Raw genomic sequence first — 19,409 nt, 5'->3', positions numbered from 1 at the left:
GCTTTACTCGTTACCTTGACGCCTGACGTCAAACGGCTGATGTTGCCAATATAACAAAAGCTAAAAGTTACCAAAAACAGTTTAATAATATGATTCATTATTATTAAACTGTTTTTGATATAATAATGAGCCCATTTGTAACGCAAAGTAAATAAACGAAATTTGTGATGCAGCTAACATTATATTTGCACGTATTAGGTATGTGGATTTAAAGTTGACTCAAGTTGCAAAAAACCACTTGTCATTTGCAACAACATTTTTTTCATATTTTTGAACCAAATAAAGGCACAAAGGGACCAGAAAATCATAGTTTGGGTTGGATATTTTCCATATAAGTACAGTTTTAAAGTAATTTCAAATGACTAATGCCATAAAAGTGCTGTTGCAAATGCCAAGTGGTTTTTTGCAACTTGAGTCAACTTTATAGTAGTTTATTTGACGAGTTCTTGTGCCAAAAAAGCCCAATTGACTGAATTGACACACGAACGAGTTAAATACAACGTTTTTTTGTTCGATGAGCCCTTAAAGGCTCCAAATCGCTTAAAATCTTTAAAATTAGCTTGACGTTTTGTTTTGACAAGTGGTGACATTTATCAAAATCCGTTCACATAGGAGAAACTTCTTAAATTGTGACAGTGTCGAACAAAAAAAAAATATATACTTACTTTAATTTTATACAGGGCAAGTCACATAAGGCTTATTTCTGAATTTATTTTGTACGCAACCAAAAATACTAATGACGCTGACTACTTGATACCATTTATAATCTGATTTAATTTAGTAATCAACGTAGGTATGTAATTTGGCTAAAAATGTCACAATGACGTTTTCCTGTTCTGATTAATGAAATCAAAAATTAAATTCATCAACTGTCATTTTGACATTCATTTTTAGCCAAATTACAGACCTACGTGGATTACTAAATAAAATCACATTATAAATGGTATCAAGTGGTCAGCGTAATTAGTATTCTTGGTTGCGTACAAAATAAATTCAGAAATAAACCTTATGTGACTTGCCCTGTATAAGATAGTCAACATGTCCGACATAACATTTGTGAAATTTAATCAAAATAATTATGTGAAATAATTGGGGGGCATGTATTGTTGGTTGCATCACAAATTTTGTTAGGTTCATTGTTACTTGTGAATCACCTTGTATTTTTGCCAACACTGCGTTTTGATATTTCTTGGAAAACCTTCTGGCCCCCTCGGGGAAACCCCCACCGTTATTATTGCAGCACTGAACGAATCAATTACTGCCAACTTTCCGATGGCACAACCTAACCGTAAACACAGCATAAACAACCGACTGCTACCATATTGTTACTTCATTTCCTAATTATCTCTGCTGAGACTACACTAATGATCCAAGTCTGTTATTTGAAGCTACGTCAGTACACGTAAGGGATAACAATCCTAAACTAACAAATTTAGTACCTCGCCTGAATTATTATGTGCATTTTGATGTATCGTGCATTAATAGTAACGTAATTTTCACTGGATCTATTTACGTGACCGAGAATATTAATGTGTGCAGGAAGAACCACGATTCAGACGCGGTGCACTCTAACGAGATCATCACTTCTTCCCGTGCATCTACCCACGTACGTATGTGCTATAAACTTTACAAAATTAATCATACTTTCAGAACACATACATATTTCTTGCTCGCATTCGAAATTTTTCTTTTTCTAATTAGTGTGCACATACGTGACGAGTAATTTTATGTAATTTGAGAAACAAAATTTTCAATCGCCGTGGTGCCCGTGTGGCGTGGCCTCAACTAGCATCTTTCGAGTGTAGAAATGCGTCGACCATTCCTCGTGTATTTCTTTGGTCAGTTCAGTACAAAGTGTCCATTTAATACAAAGCTTGTAATTCTTAGGTTAATCCAAACAGAGGACTTTAAAATAACATCACTATCCGACTAGTGTGGTACAAAACTTGTTAAATGTTATTCTTAGTTGGTCCAACTGTGCAACTCATATAAATTTCAATTTATCTTCGGTAATAAATAAGCTTCACAATTGTCTTCATTTTGGAAAGCTTCGGATGCAGCAGAACTGGAAAATAAGTAGTGCATCTTACTGTTCTTGCTAATAATGTTGAATTTGTAAAGTCGGTAGTAAAAAGCCGCAGAATGTCCACATTTCGGTTGTTTGGCTCTGCTGTGACCATTCCGCTGTAAAATCCGGGTCTGCATAAACACACAATATGATGGTGGAAGAGTAAATCCTGGAAGGTCATACTCCGGATGCGAGTGGGGTCGGCTTGCAACACACAATCTTATATATATAAGCAGAAGAAAGCAATTTCCCGGCTACCCATCGCAGTACGGAGGCCTACTTAGGGCCCCTCATAAAAACAACCATAAACCGCGACGAGGAGGTCCCATAAATGCGAAATCTTAAGTTAAGATAAGAGCAAGCGTCTCCGGTTTTTACCGGTGAGTCGCATAAACAAAGCCCTTCAACGACAATTCCGTTCCGGATATATCACTCTCTTTTCTGCATTTTACCCAGAACAAGAGGACGGGATAATGTTCCGGAGCTAAACGGGGCCGGCAACGAGCCTGTTTATTATTTTATTCGAGATGGATTCCGGGGTATAACGCCAAATTGAAAACAATAACGATAACAACATTCGGCGAAAGTTGACGACGCCAGAATGTGGGATGACGGATGATATAGTGTGGCAACAGATAAAAGGCGACACTAAAATTTACACGGCACTTGGTAAATAAGTGAGCGAGTATAGTTGGGGGGAATTTTTAAAGAAAACTTCGAGAATCGGTCGTTTAGCGCAAAGTGCGGATGAGGGAGCGGGAAATATTGAAAATAGAAATACGCTCAGTTTTCAGAAATTTCTGCCAACAAAGAACAAAATTTCTCGTCACAATTTAATACTATTAAACCATAAATTTTTTAATAGAGCACTACGACAAAAAAAAACAAACACTTTTGAAAGTTGTAACATAATAACAAATATCTTAAATGTGATATACGTGCCGGAGAGAACATGTGCCGAAAGATGTACTCAAGAAATTTCAAAGAAAAATATTCAATAACGGCGAAGTTATCTCCATATGTATCTTTTGTGCGACTTATACTCATACTATACAGTCACGAATGATTTACCTTGCTTGGTCGGTATTGGACAAGAGTAAACAGAGACGCAACGAGAAAAGATAGAAAGCGCATGCAAACCAGGCTACCGTAAGCTCATTTCAGTGAAACGACTCGCAACGAGAGGTGGAGTCTTTTCGGTGACTGATCACTGCGTGGTGTACACGTGACTATTATATTGCACAAGTGAACGGGGTATAGGTTTTTCTGGAAATGTGCGCTAACATGTTGGTAGTATCTTCAAAGCCTATACTTAGATATACACTGCGAAAATATTGAATGACAACGAAATTTGCAATAGGTACTACAAGATAATATGTCCATTATGAACCCCTGCAACTTACTTGAATTTTATCTTTTCTCTTGATTCCTAGACGTGTTTAGGAAAAAGTGCAGAGATTACTAACGTAAACAGCGACGAATGAGTGAGAGGTGATAAGCAGAAGGAAGCGGGCAAGAAAGAGAGGGCATGCCGAAATCGCCGAAAGTAAAGAAATAAAGCAGCAAGAGAGAAAGAGAAGAGGGTTGGACGCCTGAAGAAGGCACGAACTCATTGAGAAAGAGTTCCAGAACGGGAATATCCCTAAGTAGAAGCGAAGAAGGAAATAAAAGCAAGGAAATGGATAAGGAAATGAAAACCATGATTAGAGAGATAAAAGAGGATACGGCGGGAATAAGAGAGGAGAAAAAAGTAGTAAGAAAGGTATCAGCAGCAGTGAGAGAGGAGAAGGGGGAGCTAAGGAAGAAGTAAAATGACAGGCAGAGGAAGCAGATTGGATTAAAAGGATAAAAATTATATAGGAAAAGATGGAACAAAGGGAAAAGAAGGAACCGGAATAGGGGAATAAGAGGAAATATAGAGAGGGGGGTGGAAGAATGGTTAGGAAGGGAGATAGGGGTCAAAGTGAACGTAATAAATAAAGATAAAATGATGGTGGCACAAGTAGAAAGTGTGGAACAGAAGAAGAGCAATATGCTAAATAAAAGTAAGTTGAAGAAAAGAAAAGGTGAGAGGACGTACATACCGGGTGTAGAATTGGTTTACGAGACATAGGATTTTACATGTAAAAATAAAGAGTTTCAATTATTGGCTCCCCTAACAATTTTATGGCAAAAAAGTTAAAATGAAAGTTAGAGAGAATTAAAATTACTGTCTAATTTCAATCTTAGTTTTATTCTAACATCTTGTGGTACTGAAAGAAAGGCAAGAAAGAGTTAACACAAAATTACGAAAAAGTACTAGTAGGCATGAAATTTTATTTCTTTCTTTAAATGGTATTATGGAGGATCTTCTTTAAGAAACTTCCAAGCAACATTTGCTTCATGTTTCCCAGACCGACCAATTTCAGCCATAGAAAGAATTCGAAGAATTGGAGAGAAGTTTGAACATTCATTCGTCCTGTAGTCCTGTACGAATTCATTTGAAGGTCAGATCAAAAGAAAATTAAATAATAGTGAAACCACCCGACAAATAATTTTAGAAGTCAAATTTCATTGCTAGTACTGCTTTTTAGTATTTTTGTCATAACTCCTTTCTTGCTTTTCTTTCAGTACCATAAGATGTTAGAAAAAAACAAAGAGTGGAATTAGACAGTACTTTTAATTCTCTCTAACTTTCATTTTAACCATTTTGCCATAAAATTATTAGGGGAGCCAATAATTGGATCTCCTTATTTTTACATGTAAAATCATATGTCTCGTAAACCAATTCTACACCCGGTATATAGATGACGATTTGACAAACGAAGAAAGGAAAACACAAAGGAAGTAAGAGAGGTGGCCAGAGAAGAGAGAGAGAGATAAAGAAAAAAAGGGTGAAAATAGGATACAGGAAGATACAGATAAACGGGAAATGGTTTACATGGGATGACAGAGAAGAGAAGCTGAAAAAACATTTTTAGAAGGAGAGAAGAAGAAAAGACGAACTGGCGAGAAAAGGTATAAAGGGAAGGTGAATAAAAAGGTATATGGACAAAGAAAACGGAAACCGGAAAAGAAGCACAAAGGGGAAAGTAGCTACGGAAGAGTACAAATGGAAAGGTCAAGGGGCAAAAAGAGAAAAGAAAAAGGGAAGAGTTACCGGGGGAATAATAACAGGAGTGAAATTGGGGATTAAAGAAAAGCGACAAGAAAATGGAGAAGAAGAAGGATGTATGGAAAGAAAATTCACTATACAGTAAAGAGATGAAGACAACATCAACGTGTCGAAGACGCAATGAAAGAAAACAGGGAAAGATCGTATCCTCTTGTGAGGGGACTTCAACGGGAGAATAGGAGAAAGAGGAGCAAGAAATTGGGAAGAGGAGAAGGGGGATGAGAAAAGAAAGTCCAAAGACAAGGTGGAAAATACAGGGGGAAAGAGACTGATGGAATGGATCGAAGGAAATGGATGGGAGTATTGAAAGGGACAAAGGGAGAAAGAAGGGAAATTAAGCTATAAAGGTAGCAGAGGGAAACAGTGATAGATTACGGCATAGTGAACGAATAAGCATGGGAAAGAGTAGAAGAATTCAGAATAGGAGAGAGAGCAGAGTCGGACCATCTCGAAATAGCTTTGAGGAAGCGAAGGGAAGGGAAAGAAAGAGAAGGAAAGGAGTGGGGGATAGGAACAACACTGATTATTTTTGTTTTTTTAGAATTGCTGTTCTATATTTATTTTAAGGTGCATATACCTACTGCAAAAATAAAAGAACAAAAATTTAATGACAAGAAATTTATCTGCAAATGTAAATTCAATAACTAAGTATGTACAAACTGATATTGGGCGTTTTTATCAGTTAATCTTTGGCTACAAATACAAATTAATTTTAAACCGTTTACGGACATTAGGTCGAATGACCTTGATTTAGGAAATGAACTTCCATTAGGAAGTGCACGGGATTTTGGGCTCTACACTGGAATCTGAATCCAAGATTTTCCAACGAGATGTGTCAAAGTGTCTTGGACTTGCTTGAAAGAACATATGTCCAGGAAAAAAAATCAATAACAAGGAGGTTATCCCTTATACATTTTGAGAGATCCTTCAACAAAACTTATCACTTGACGATGAGAAATCTGTCTGAATTCTGGATTTAACCTGTTTCAGCGAGATATGTTTTTAAATTTTCGTTGATTAAAGCTGACGTAAACAAAGCCATTAGTCACTTGTCAACAATAAAATTATTGTTAGAGTAGGCAACAAACAAACGAAGTAATTACTGTAAAAATGTAATATCAAAGAAGATGAAATTTCAAGAAAGATTTTATATCATTCTACGGACATCAACAATAATAAGAATGAATGCTGGACAACAGTTTCTTGCATCATTACTGAAGGATTATTAAAAAAATATCTCTTTGTTAGAATAGTTGTCACAATATTTTCCTTCAAACAATTTATTTGCCATCACATTTCTTTCTTTACCTTTTTTGTGCACTTTAATCAAGAAATGTTGAACTAATTGGAATAGTTGTCGGACAGACCATTCCCCGACTACATTTATCAGGAGAAACGCGGTGTCGCGAATATGAAAATATCGCGGAACTAATTAAAGTACTTTAAAATCACTTCGGTGGGGCACGGCGAGGATAAAAAAAAACCCTCCGACGAACTTTGCATTTCATATAAGTCACCCCTGATTTTATTGCGTAGAGGGCAAACTTCAAAAGTAAAAGAGAAAAAAAAGAATCTTGCAACTCTTCAGATCTGCGAATGTTTTTAAAAAGAAAATGTTTAGCATTCATGAGGAGAGCCGAGAGGGCGGTCGACGCGGCATATCTAAGGCCTCCGCCACACGAAACTTAACAAATAATTAAATACGACGTCGAGAGACCGTGAGTTGTTTACAAGCGACCAAACGAAATTTCCGGGCGCCCGGAATATTATCCGGGGGCCAAGTGTTCAGCACAAGTGTAGACAATAAGACGAAATTGAAAAGTTGCCACTACTTGTCACGTACAGGCCCGATATTAAAGTGAAGCGTCGTGACGACGGCTAATTTTCAATTTCGACTCCTAACTAGACGCTTTAAATGCTAATTGAAGTTCTTGCCTTTCTTCGAGCTTTATTGTTGCTACTACAATTGCCTCCAGTTTAATATCCGTATTAGAGGTGCTCTCACTTGCAACACGACTCAGATTCTTACGTCGTTCCATAATTAAACCTCAATCTGATATTCTACGTGCTCCAGCTTGCCAAATCTAGACAGTGCAACTTTTCTTTTTGTGTTAAGATGTGTCGGATTGACTGGATGGAAGAATTTTCGGGTCATGCTGTGTAATAAAATTACAACGAATTAAAAAGGACTTCGGTAATTGTGTTTCGCAAACTTGAGGCCGAGACAATCCCTATTTTTGTGTCTCTCAAGGTAACTTCTTCTAATTGAATTATATTTGTTGGTCCGAGGGCAAGGAAGACGAGTGGACAATTGGTAGGGAAGATAATGTAACGGGCGACCAAAAAGTTTTCTCAGTGCTGTGTGTGAAACTTAAGGGTAGGAGCTCACTAGTTGACCTATACGGACGACATTTTGTTGCTGCGTGTCGGCTCGAGCCTCGTTGTGCAAACTTCACAGGCGTTCCGTAATAATGTTTATATCCCACTAGTTGGGTAAATATCCATTAAAAATTACGTAAAATAAAATAAATCTGACCAGGCATTGAAAAGTAAAAAAGACGAATTTTCTCCACAACCACAAATATCATCTCTTCGTTTGCATAAAGTACAGATTCGAAACGAAAATGAAAATGGAAGCTTTTAAATATTGGAAACTTACTAGATAGAAGAGATTTCAGTCTGAATTTTGTCTTTACAGCAGCAGATAGAAAAAATTTTGCCAAAGACATGTTCAGAATCAATGGTACAACTGTGAGCATTGCTGCTATAAGGTTTACTGGAAGGATACTTGCAGATCAAGAACTATAACTTTCTTGTTGCAGATGAACATTAAGCCAAAACAAGGGGACCATGACCATGAACCGTGGCGCCATTTGTTGGTCTGTTTAGTAAGTTAACAACCAAACCGAGTAAACCGACTGAAAACAAATGAATTTGACAGTTAAATTTAACCAAAGTGTTTTACTTGCTCGAAAAAGTGTTTATTTCTGGTGCTTATTTGGTGCTTAATAAGAAAATGAACGTTCATATAATCGACAGCAACAGCATGATGAAGAAATGTCTAATACTAAATTTCTCGTTTTGTTGGCAACCTGATAAAAATACAATAAATATGTAGGTATTGCTAATATGTATTAATAAATGTATCTATTTGAAAAAAGTAGATGCAATAGTAGGTATATTGTATATCAAGAGTTTGCTTAAGCCACGCGCCTACGGCTTGTGGCTCAATTCTGCAAACTCGTGTGAAATCGAATTTTCAACACGTGGTATACACGATATTTTTCCGACGACCACAAAAAAAAACCCTAATATTCGGTATTCCTTCAAACTTCAAATATTATTCGACAGAGCTGCGGACAAAACATACATTGGTGGCCATGGTTACTACAACTGTGTGCAATGATTTCATTGCGCACAGGCTAGAAGGTATCTGATTGGCTAACCAGTTTCATTGCACACGGGTTCGCTATTTGCATGCAATAGCCAACTTTCAATAATAGTTATTTGTGCGAATTTACACATTTTTCATAGTGGTCGTCGGAAAAATAAATTTGTAATTTTTCCAATGATGTCTTTTGCATTATAGTTCGTGCGGTCGCCTAAAAAAATTATTGTACACCTCGGCCAAAAAGTGCCTTTTGTTCTCACCTGTTTTCAAGTCTCGGCTCCGCCTCGACTCCGCCTCGACTAGAAAACCCAGACTTGGACGAAAAAGATGCACTTTTTGATCTCGATACATAAATATAAATAACTATTGTCGTTTTAGAAGGGAAATTCTTATTCGGAATTAATACCTTCGAAGTTATGCAACCAATAAAGCAAGTAACGTCATATTGTTGCATATATTGTTAGCCAAAGGAGTAACAATGTTAATCATATAAAGCGATACACCTAAAGGAAATTGCTAAGTCAACTACGGTGTTAGAAACATTTATAAAAACCCTATACAGGGCGTATCTAAATTGCGTGTTAATTTTAACAGAGCTTGTTAAATAAAACCATTATTCTATTTGACCTGTTGACAAAAAAGCACAAATTAATTTAAAATGTGGAATAAATTAGCCATCAAAATCTATACCCGCGTGTGGGTAAGGGCGAACATTTTCTGTTGTGACAGAAACGGAGCCTTGTCAAAAAATTTACATTGTTATAGAAAAAATTAGATAATTAAATTTTAAATGCTCATGGTTACACAAAAATAGAGACTAATTAATCACACAAAACGACTCGTTTAATAAAAAATCTTGGAAAACTGTTGTTAATTTTGAAAAATGTTATAGAGAAAAGTTTCATAAATTGGCGAGTTCTTTCACTGATTAAAATTAACACACGTATTTCAGATACACCTGTATATTCGTGTATGTGTAAAGGCGAAAATTTTCTGTTGTGATAGAAACGGAGCCTTGTCAAAAAAGTTACATTGTTATACGAGTAAAGAAATAAGTGCATAATTAAAATTAAAATTCGAATGGACTTTTGGTAAAAATTGGGAGACAAAAAATCTTGGAAGTTTTTCGAATTTTGCAAAATGTTATAGAGAAAAGTTTCATAAATTGGCGAGTTCTTTCACTGGTTAAAATTTACACACGCATTTCAGATACACCCTGTAGATATTCCTTTGTTCCTCTTTGAATCGTAAATCAATTTTTTAAAAGTATTTAAATATCGTACTATAGATAAAAAGATTTTCTCATTTTTTGTCGTTAAAATAAAACAAACAAAAGCGTGTTAAGTAAGAAGAAAAAATTATTTTAAAAAATACAAAGATAACTTACCACATTTCTCTCACGGCTTGTTCTGTACGAAAAGGAAAAAGTGAGGGTTCATAGAAAAATAAGAACAGTCATGGCAATTACAGGGATTACTTGAAAGTGTAAATTGTAAACAACTATTATCAGAAATATTGCTTCAAGATAAGTTCGATGAAGAAAATATTTATTCCACGTATTTGACATTGAAATCTAATCATTGAATATTTTTACCGGTTAGAAAAATCAATTTGACCTAGTTTAACACCAGGAAACTTGCACAATTTTAAAATGAGAAAATGAGTTTGAGAATCAACTGTACCCTTGTTTAACTAATAAAACATGGCCATTTTCACTATTTGTTTAATTTCATTAAAGTTAGAGGGAACGAAAAGAACTCTTTGTATAATTATATGTTTGAATAAAGTAGTAAGAGGGGAAGAGGGCCCCTAGTGAACACAGCTACTTTTTTAAGGAAAACACCCCGATTTTCAAGGGTAAATGGAAAAGCAGAAAAAATCGTGAAAACACCCCCGTTTCTAAGGTATATTTTAAAATTAAAATTTTTTCAAGGATTTTGCCCTGTTTTTCTATTGGGCCACTTGAGCACAAAAATGAATACGGTTTCGTCCAAGCGAATTCGCTTCGCTCATGAGTGGACTACGTCCACGAATTCACAGTCCTGTTTTATAAGGTTGACGACTTTAAAAGAAAAACAGTATTAGGATTATATGCGATTTTACCCTGTTATAGCAATAATAGAGGATTAGCATACACTTAAAGCTTGTTGAACTAAGAAGTTTCATTGACAAATTCGATGTCAGCAAATTGGATAAAACCAGTTAATTTATACATTTTATAGACAGTTATTGCATTTATATAAGGCTGATAAAATAAATGAAAAAGATATAAATTTACGTGAAGAGGAATTTGTCAGTAATTTTAATTATTTTCCCAGAGAAAAATACCTAGAAAAAGTTCACTTAAACGGTAATTGATGATTTCTTATTGTAATAAATGACAGAACCAAAAGAAATTAAATTATTTAATTTAAAGGTTGATAATGCTATGAAATTACTGATATAAGTAAATCAGATGATGTTGGCCCAACTAATGGGTTATTCTTTATTTTAGAGGGAAACTTGAAGTTATATTTATCCGATGTTGACTTATTTTCAGATTCATCAAAAATCTCGTCAAAAATTAATAAGTTATATGAGTTATATGACGCTGTTTCATATTTTCTTAATAAAAAACAAAGAGTGTCTCTGCAAAGAGATAGTATGAACTTCAAGTCTAAAGATTATGGAGATTGTTTTTGTAATATAATTATTTTTGAAGATATTTCAATTGTTTAATTTGATATTTAAATTCGTGCGTAGCATGCAAAGCGAAATTTACTCTAATAAATGAAATATATTATTCTTTTCTTATTTCTCACTACTGTAAAAAGTTCAGATGATGTTAATATTACAAGTTATTTAGAACAATTTGGGTATTTAGAGAGTACCTAATGGATCATTATTAACAGAAACGTCTTTGACTAGTGCTTCGCATACCAATGAAGCATTAATAAGGTTTCAAGAATTCTATAATTTACCAACTGATGGAACATTAAATCAAGAAACACTTGCTTTTATCAGTAAACCTAGATGTGGCGTTAAAGATAATATAAGCTGTTGGTTATAGAGTTCATTATCAAAAATGGAATAAAACAAATCTTAAATGGTATTTTTCGTTAGCTACAAACGAGATGAAAGAATTAGCACAAAAAGCCTTTGATCAATGGGAAACTGCTTCAAATTTAAAGTTTGAGTACTGGCACAGCCAGCCCAGAGCCGTAGGCGAGTATAAGTAGTGTTAAACCGGACATACGAGTACTTATTTCATTTTCTAATACGCTGTTTCAACATAATCATAATTCACGGTGTCAAAAAGGAATATGTTCTAGCAGTTTTGACGGAAAAGGTAATGTTTTAGCACATGGCTTCTTTCCAAATAATGATGAATGTTTAGGAATCTATTTTGATAAATCAGAAAATTGGTATTTTGATGAATCAGGCAATACACCTGACGGTCAGACTAATTTTTATACAGTATTATTACACGAAATCGGACACACGTTAGGTATTGAACATTCTGCAAATAATAATTCAATTATGTACGCCTATTATAAAGGTGATATTGATAAACTAACTCAAGACGATATGTGGGCAATTCAATATTTATATGGAAGACCTGAACGATTAAAATATGAATTAATATCAACAACAACAACAACAGTTAAACCTACTGTAAGCAAAGTCTGGCAAAGAGTCCCTGAAGTCGGAGTCAAAGATACAGTTGGTAATTCGTCTTTGACTCATGAGCCTTTGGTGAATTTATGTGATTTTAATAAAGAAATTGATACATTTTTAATTGGAAATCATCTTGTAGGTATATTTTTTATAAGAAATATGTTTGGTTAGTCAATTTAAAAGATATGACTTATGATAAAGAATCGAAATTAATTAGATTATTTATATTTTTTGCCAGATGATTTTCAAGAAATTTCACATATTTATCAAAGACCTTCAGGTTATGTTTTAATAGTTGTTAAAAATTTATATTATTTAATTGATTTTCCAAGTTTTAATGTTAAAAGTGGATATAATAGTCAATCTATTGAAAATTTAGGAATACCGAAAGGAAAAAGAATTGATGCAATATTTAGAACTTATTCTGGAAAAACATATATATTTTATGATAAAGTCTTGTACATTGAGTTTGATGAGTGTTTGTTTAGATCAAAGAAAAATGGCCTTATTTCAGAATTATTTGCTGGAATACCTCCAAATATAAGCAGAGCATTCAGATATAGAAATTTATATTTCTTTAAAGATAAAATGTATTATGAATTTGATGATATTTCGAATACATTAGTTAAATCTGATAAATTTGACTTGACAGTTTTTGGTTTCCGAGCTCGTAGAGCGAGGATTTTAAGACATCTAAGGTTGTTATGATTCATAACATCCGTGGTTTCTTTAATAGTTTACCGGTTTCAGAATAAGCCGAAGAGAATTTAAAACAATTAAATCCAAAAACTCGTTTTAAAATAGATTGAGTTGATCGCGTTTACATGATATGTTCAGCTGCCGTAGTTAAAGTTCAGTTGTTGTTTATAAATAAATGTTTACATTTAAAATGGATTCTGTCATTAGTGAATTGTCAGAAAATATTTTAAATGCAGCGGGTGAAGCTCTGAACAGCCTAATTCCTGAAAAATCAAAAGAACGGTATGATACGTTCATAAAATATGGGCGAAGGTAGAGTGTGGGGAATATCACGTGACTGCAGTCACTCCGGCATTATGAACGGAATCGGGTAAACGCGTGTTTTTTGTTTTTGTAAATGTCAACATTGTCAACTCACATTTAATTCTCATCTATTTAACCACCTGTTTAAATGAAGATCAACAGATTAAAAATGCAATTTGACGAAAGAAAAAGAAAATTAATTGTTTCTGGGGCAATTTGTTCTGCAAAAAAAACCGTGTTTTCCCTGTAAATTTGTTATCACCGGATTCAATACAGGAAGGGGAAGAAAAGAATATAAGTGTGGTTGCACAAGGAATACCTTTAAGAATTGAATATGTTGAACGGATTGCACCGGGGTTAACCAACAGATAATTTCAAATGCATTGCAGATTTTGTCCCCATTATTGAATTATTGTAATGTGAATGAAACTTTTCGTATCCCACCTCCACCCGGCGGCACGGCAATTTTGCCGGAGTACATACACTATTACGGATATTACTATCAAGTAATAGTGCAGTGCTTATCAACATAATTACCGGTGTCTCGCCTCCACATTTTGACTTTTTTGTGTTTTATGTTCTGTGCCAATGTTAAGGAATTTCCTCACGATGTGGCATGAGTATAATAATATACCTTTTTGAATTTCAACCACCAATGTGTTCTCTAAGTCCAAAATTTTTAAATTTTTAAAAAGAGATTGCGGTAGGTACTATTCCTGTTGCTGAAATTATAAATGGTAAAATCGAATTTTTTTCTAAACACCAAAGATTTCTCATAGCAACGGAGAGTTCTAAATATTTATTAATTTTTGTATTATATGTCTGTGTAATATAGAGCTTATATTAATAACATAATGAAAAAAAAAAAAAAAAAAAAAAGAAGGCTATATTCTGTCTCGTGATTCGGAAGTCACGTTAAGCCATTGGTCCCGGTCTATTGAGTTGGTCATCATGCCCCTCATAGATTTGTAAACCAGTCCTAGACTGTGTAACAAATTTTTAACATTTATAAACCAGAAAGTTGTTTAGAAAATTACAATTACAAATTATATTTTGATCGCACAGTTTTAACTGACATTCACATTCAGCATAACAGACCAGACATTATTATTTTAAATAAACAACAAAAGCAAGCATATCTTTTAGATATAGCTGTTCCAAATTCACACAATATAACACAGACATATAATACAAAAATTAATAAATAAATTAATAAATCTTTGGTGTTTAGAAAAAATTTCGATTTTACCATTTATAATTTCAGCAACAGGAATAGTACCGCAATCTCTTTTTAAAAATTTAAAAATTTTGGACTTAGAGAACACATTGGTGGTTGAAATTCAAAAAGGTTGTTCTGCAAAAAAAACCGTGTTTTCCCTGTAAATTTGTTATCACCGGATTCAATACAGGACTCATGTCACATCGTGAGGAAATTCCTTAACATTGACACAGAACATAAAACACAAAAAAGTCAAAATGCGGAGGCGAGACGCCGGTAATTATGTTGATAAGCACTGCACTATTACTTGATAGTATTATCCGTAATAGTGTATGTACTCCGGCAAAATTGCCGTGCCGCCGGGTGGAGGTGGGATGCATCTATCAACATAATTACATAAACATTTTTGTTTTATAATACAAAAATTTCCGATAATATTGCGGAATCTGGAAAAGTGCCCCGAATGCTTGCAGCGTTTCCACGTTGAATGGCAAGGGAAATCCTCTCGAAAAGGAATTTCTTTGATTTTGAATCGCCTGATTCCGCGATAAGTCGGTTTCCGATGACATTAATGTAATCGATGGCTTCTTTGCACCAAGGGCCTAAGGTTTCAAATGCTAAACCTTTAAACACGTAGTTTGACGAAATGATTGAACTATATTTGCTATGTTTGCGTTTGCAAGCCATTTCAGCGGCAAAACCTGAGACTTCAGATGATTTCAATACGTAACTGTCTGCAAGTGTATCTACAACAGTAACGTCCCAAACCAAAGGTTGACCTTTAATCCACGGTACTAAAGTCATCCCATCTGGGCGTTTTCCGTCATCCCGAGACAGTCCGTTTGGTTCTAAAATTGAATTCACATGAATTGAAGTTAAAGACCGATTGATAATGGAATTAATTTCAGTGTGTCTTGAAAATCTACAACTGCTTTTGAAACAACTTAGACCGTGGGTGCCAATTTCGTCAACTTTCGCATTGCACTTGCAAATATGAGGTGTACAAAGATTACAACCCAATCTTAAACCAATACAAACTTGGAAGGAAGTGTTATCTAAAAGAGTACCAATATTAGGAGAAGGTATTGCATGTAACCAAGATCCTGATTCTCTGCATTGCAAAGCTTTAAAACGAGCCAAGTCTCTAAGTGAATTAAAGATTAAGTCATTGGCAATTATTCCTTTGATATTAATATTATCCCAATTCTTCTGAAATTGTGGAATTGTTGGTATTTCGTTCTCATTTGCTACACCCCAGACTGCTAAAGCTTCATCATAATGGTGAATATTAAGCTCATTATCCTTTGAGTTTAGTAATAAAGAAACAAGCTTTTTAACCCCATTAATTGAAGATAGGAAAGCAGGGAGGCAAATATCGGAAATGCGACGAATTCCCAGACCACCAAATCTAATCGGTAAAGTGGACTGACGCCATTGTAAATCAGTTAAACGTAAATTAAGTATTCTCTCTAAACAATACTTTAAAGAAGAATCAATTGAATTAACATAATTAGAAAATTTCCAAAATGGAGTTGTTCTTAATAAAAAATTAAATTTTGGTATGAAAAGACAGTTTTTGATTAAAGTATAAGCCACGTGTCTGTTAAGGAGTTCAGCTTTGTTTAAAAGATTTTCAACTGTAATTATAGTTTTTTCGACGGTGTTTTTAAAACCTTGGTCAAAGATTGGAGAGCCTAAAAGAGATAAACTTTCTCGGTCACAGATTTTAATGCCTGGTGCTAAATTTTGAAATTCCTTTATGACTTTTAAATCTGTTTCTCCAGAACAGCAAAAGATCTCGCATTTGTTAAAGTTTAATTCAAGGCCAATTTCCTGAGATAAATTTATAACTTTCTTAAAGTCGGATAAAACTACTTCTGGGTAATCAGCTAAGGTTCCATCATCTAAATACCATATATTCATTTGAGAATCCAAAGATAAAATAATTGGTTGAATGGCAAGACTAAAAATCATGGGACCGCAGGGATCTCCTTGCTGAGCTCCAACAGAAGAAGAAATTAAATGATTACCGAAAAATAAAGTTGAAGGATTTCTATAGCATTGATAAAGATAAGGGTACAGAAGTGGGGTATGACATTGGACTTCTTTCAGAATACAATCCCGTTCGACTGAGTTAAAGGCATTTTTGAAATCTAATTTAAGAAGAACTTTGCCACGGTTTTGATCGTTATTAACAAAGGTTCGTGTGGTATGAATTGCAGCTTCGCATCCTAGTTTAGTTGCAACTCCAAGTTGGTGTGGAGATAAATACGAATTTACAATATTTCGACTTTGAAAACAGGCTAGCTTTGAGGTCAATCTTCGCAAACAGTTTCCGATAGCGATCGGTCTAATTCCTCCATCTTTTTTGTTAAGGGCACATAAAGACGCACCATACAATAAATGGCAGATTTCTGAAGGAAGTTGCCCAGATAATAAAAAATTGCACAGTTTGGTTAAAGCTCTTAGTGCCTTCTGACCTGCTTCACCCGCTGACAAAGATATGATATCTTTCAAGTATTGTGGTCTCATGCCATCTAAACCTGGTGAAGAACCGGCAGGAAATCAATTGATAGCTTCTCGAACGTTTTGCTCATTGACTATTAAACTAATGTCTCCTGGTTTGAAAGGGTCTGGGAAAAAAAGTTCGCGAGATGGTGAAGGATGTTTTTTTTTAAGTTCTTCAGCAACATCTTCGTTGAATGAAGCTAATGAGTCATCCGAGGACATTAATTTAACAGCTCCTCTGATATCAAAATCGGCTACTTTTGCTTCTACTTTCTTAGCTAATGATAAATTTGTACGTTTCTTAGAACCAGTTCGTATTTGAGGTACTTCAAAATTAGAAAGATTTTCTTTTATATGCTTATTCAACGACTTATCAGATTTCTCTGCTACATTGAAAGCTCTATATGAAAAAAGCAAAAGATTCTCAAAGGATGATAATGATTTGGTCGAAAGACAATTATTAATAATGCAACTTAATTTATCCGCAGCTAAATGTCTACAAGCTTTCGGCAATCTTCTAATTCTTCTAATAGTTGGTAACTGAAGTTTCAAATTAATTAGCAATTTTGTTATTGAATCGGTTGAAGAAGTAGAAAAAGTTGATAGATTATTATCGACATGATACTTATCTACGTGAATTTTCAACCTGTTGTTATCCTTAAATGTTTTTCCAGGACATAGAGTACAACGTAATCGTTGAGATCCATCAGGTTGACTATCTTGTGATCCGGATTGTTTCTCATAGTCCATGGAAGTAGGTAGAGTTTGATGGATTGTTTCATTTTTCCTTCTTGTTTTATCAATTTTTGAGGAAAATGATTCACACAAAAAGATTGTCCCATTAGTCCATGGATTCTTGTTCTATGAATTTTAAGACCCTTTTCATTTTTAAAGTTCCTGTTGCACTCTATGTCTGTGTTATATTGTGTGAATTTGGAACAGCTATATCTAAAAGATATGCTTGCTTTTGTTGTTTATTTAAAATAATAATGTCTGGTCTGTTATGCTGAATGTGAATGTCAGTTAAAACTGTCCGATCAAAATATAATTTGTAATTGTCATTTTCTAAACAACTTTCTGGTTTATAAATGTAATGTGGTTGTGTATCCTTTAATAAATTGTAATAAACTTTATTTATTAATCATTAATTTACCATCAAAGAAAATTTCTTGAGTTACACACTTTTACTCAAGTCAGCTTGACAGACAAATGACAACCGTCAAGGGACATAATTTTGACAGATTCTATACAGAATTGCCAACATAAAAATAAAGATAGGTTGTAATATTGGTTGCATACCAATTAAATGAATAAATTCCCTATAAAACTGGCCATTTTCTGGAGCGTATACCGTTTGGGTATACACCGAATTTTCCAACTCACATAATTATTTTAAATAAATTTCATCTTCGGCTTTGCCTCTGGGGTGGCTCTACCAGTCTTCATCTATTTTTGACATAAGTACTTCTACAATTATGCTAATCCTCTATTATTGCTATAACAGGGTAAAATCGCATATAATCCTAATTTAATAATAAATACTGTTTTTCTTTTAAAGTCGTCAACCTTATAAAACAGGACTGTGAATTCGTGGACGTAGTCCACTCATGAGCGAAGCGAATTCGCTTGGACGAAACCGTATTCATTTTTGTGCTCAAGTGGCCCAATAGAAAAACATTTGGTTGTTTACCTTTACCACGTCTGTTTCCAAGATGGTAAGCTCTGTTTACTCGTTGCTAACGATAAACTCGATGGTAAGTAATTTTTGGTGTTCTAGAACGGTAAGTAAAGTTTATTCAAAATTAATCGATTATTATAATAATTTTTATGTAGACAGAAGTTGAAGACAAGATGTTAACACTTTTTGGAAACTCACACGGCTCTTGTGGTCGGCATTCCTTGCCGCTGCAATAAAATAATATTAGCGAACTTGCCGCGACATTAGTATTATCAAAATTTTCATACCACAAATTTTCCTTGTCTTCTTAATTACACGTTGAGGTCGTTAGTTTCAAAAATTCTTTATTTGTGACGCACCCCACATTCAAAGTTTCTTCTACAACATCCACTTCGTTTTCGGAATCACTAATATCACTCATTTTACTGCTTGTTTTTCAACACAACTGGCGATATTTGCGCACAAAAACTGCAATGGCGGTAGTTGTTTGCAGATGGCCTTAGAAACGCGATACAAAAATCGACATTGTGGCAACACGATGTGAAGGGCGTCGTATCGCATTGCATTCTAGTTAGGAATGTTTTGTAATAAATATTCAATCGCGCAAAAAATCTCATAAGCATGACGAACGTTAATGACAATGTACGGATCTCAGACAATATACAATTGTCTTCGATCCGTACATTGTCATTACCGTTCTTTATACTTAATATACTATAAAAACCGGGGTGT

The 19,409-nt window shown here is 34.4% G+C and overlaps 1 protein-coding gene across 3 annotated transcripts in view; it reads right to left on the bottom strand.

Moving 5' to 3' along the window:
• LOC138138618 (terpene synthase-like) overlaps positions 1-10,105 on the bottom strand; it is a 28,801-nt gene extending 18,696 nt beyond the window's left edge. For all 3 annotated transcript variants that reach the window (XR_011162057.1, XM_069058606.1, XM_069058605.1), the window contains exon 1: positions 10,001-10,105. The gene's annotated coding sequence lies outside the window, so the exon portion shown is untranslated. The remainder of the gene's footprint in view (positions 1-10,000) is intronic.
• Positions 10,106-19,409: the final 9,304 nt, after the last annotated feature.

The sequence above is a fragment of the Tenebrio molitor genome, chromosome 9 (assembly GCF_963966145.1).
Source record: "Tenebrio molitor chromosome 9, icTenMoli1.1, whole genome shotgun sequence".
NCBI classification, from domain to species: domain Eukaryota; kingdom Metazoa; phylum Arthropoda; class Insecta; order Coleoptera; family Tenebrionidae; genus Tenebrio; species Tenebrio molitor.
The sequence above is the reverse complement of the archived record's forward strand: the minus strand, read 5'-3'. Positions and strand labels throughout refer to the sequence as shown.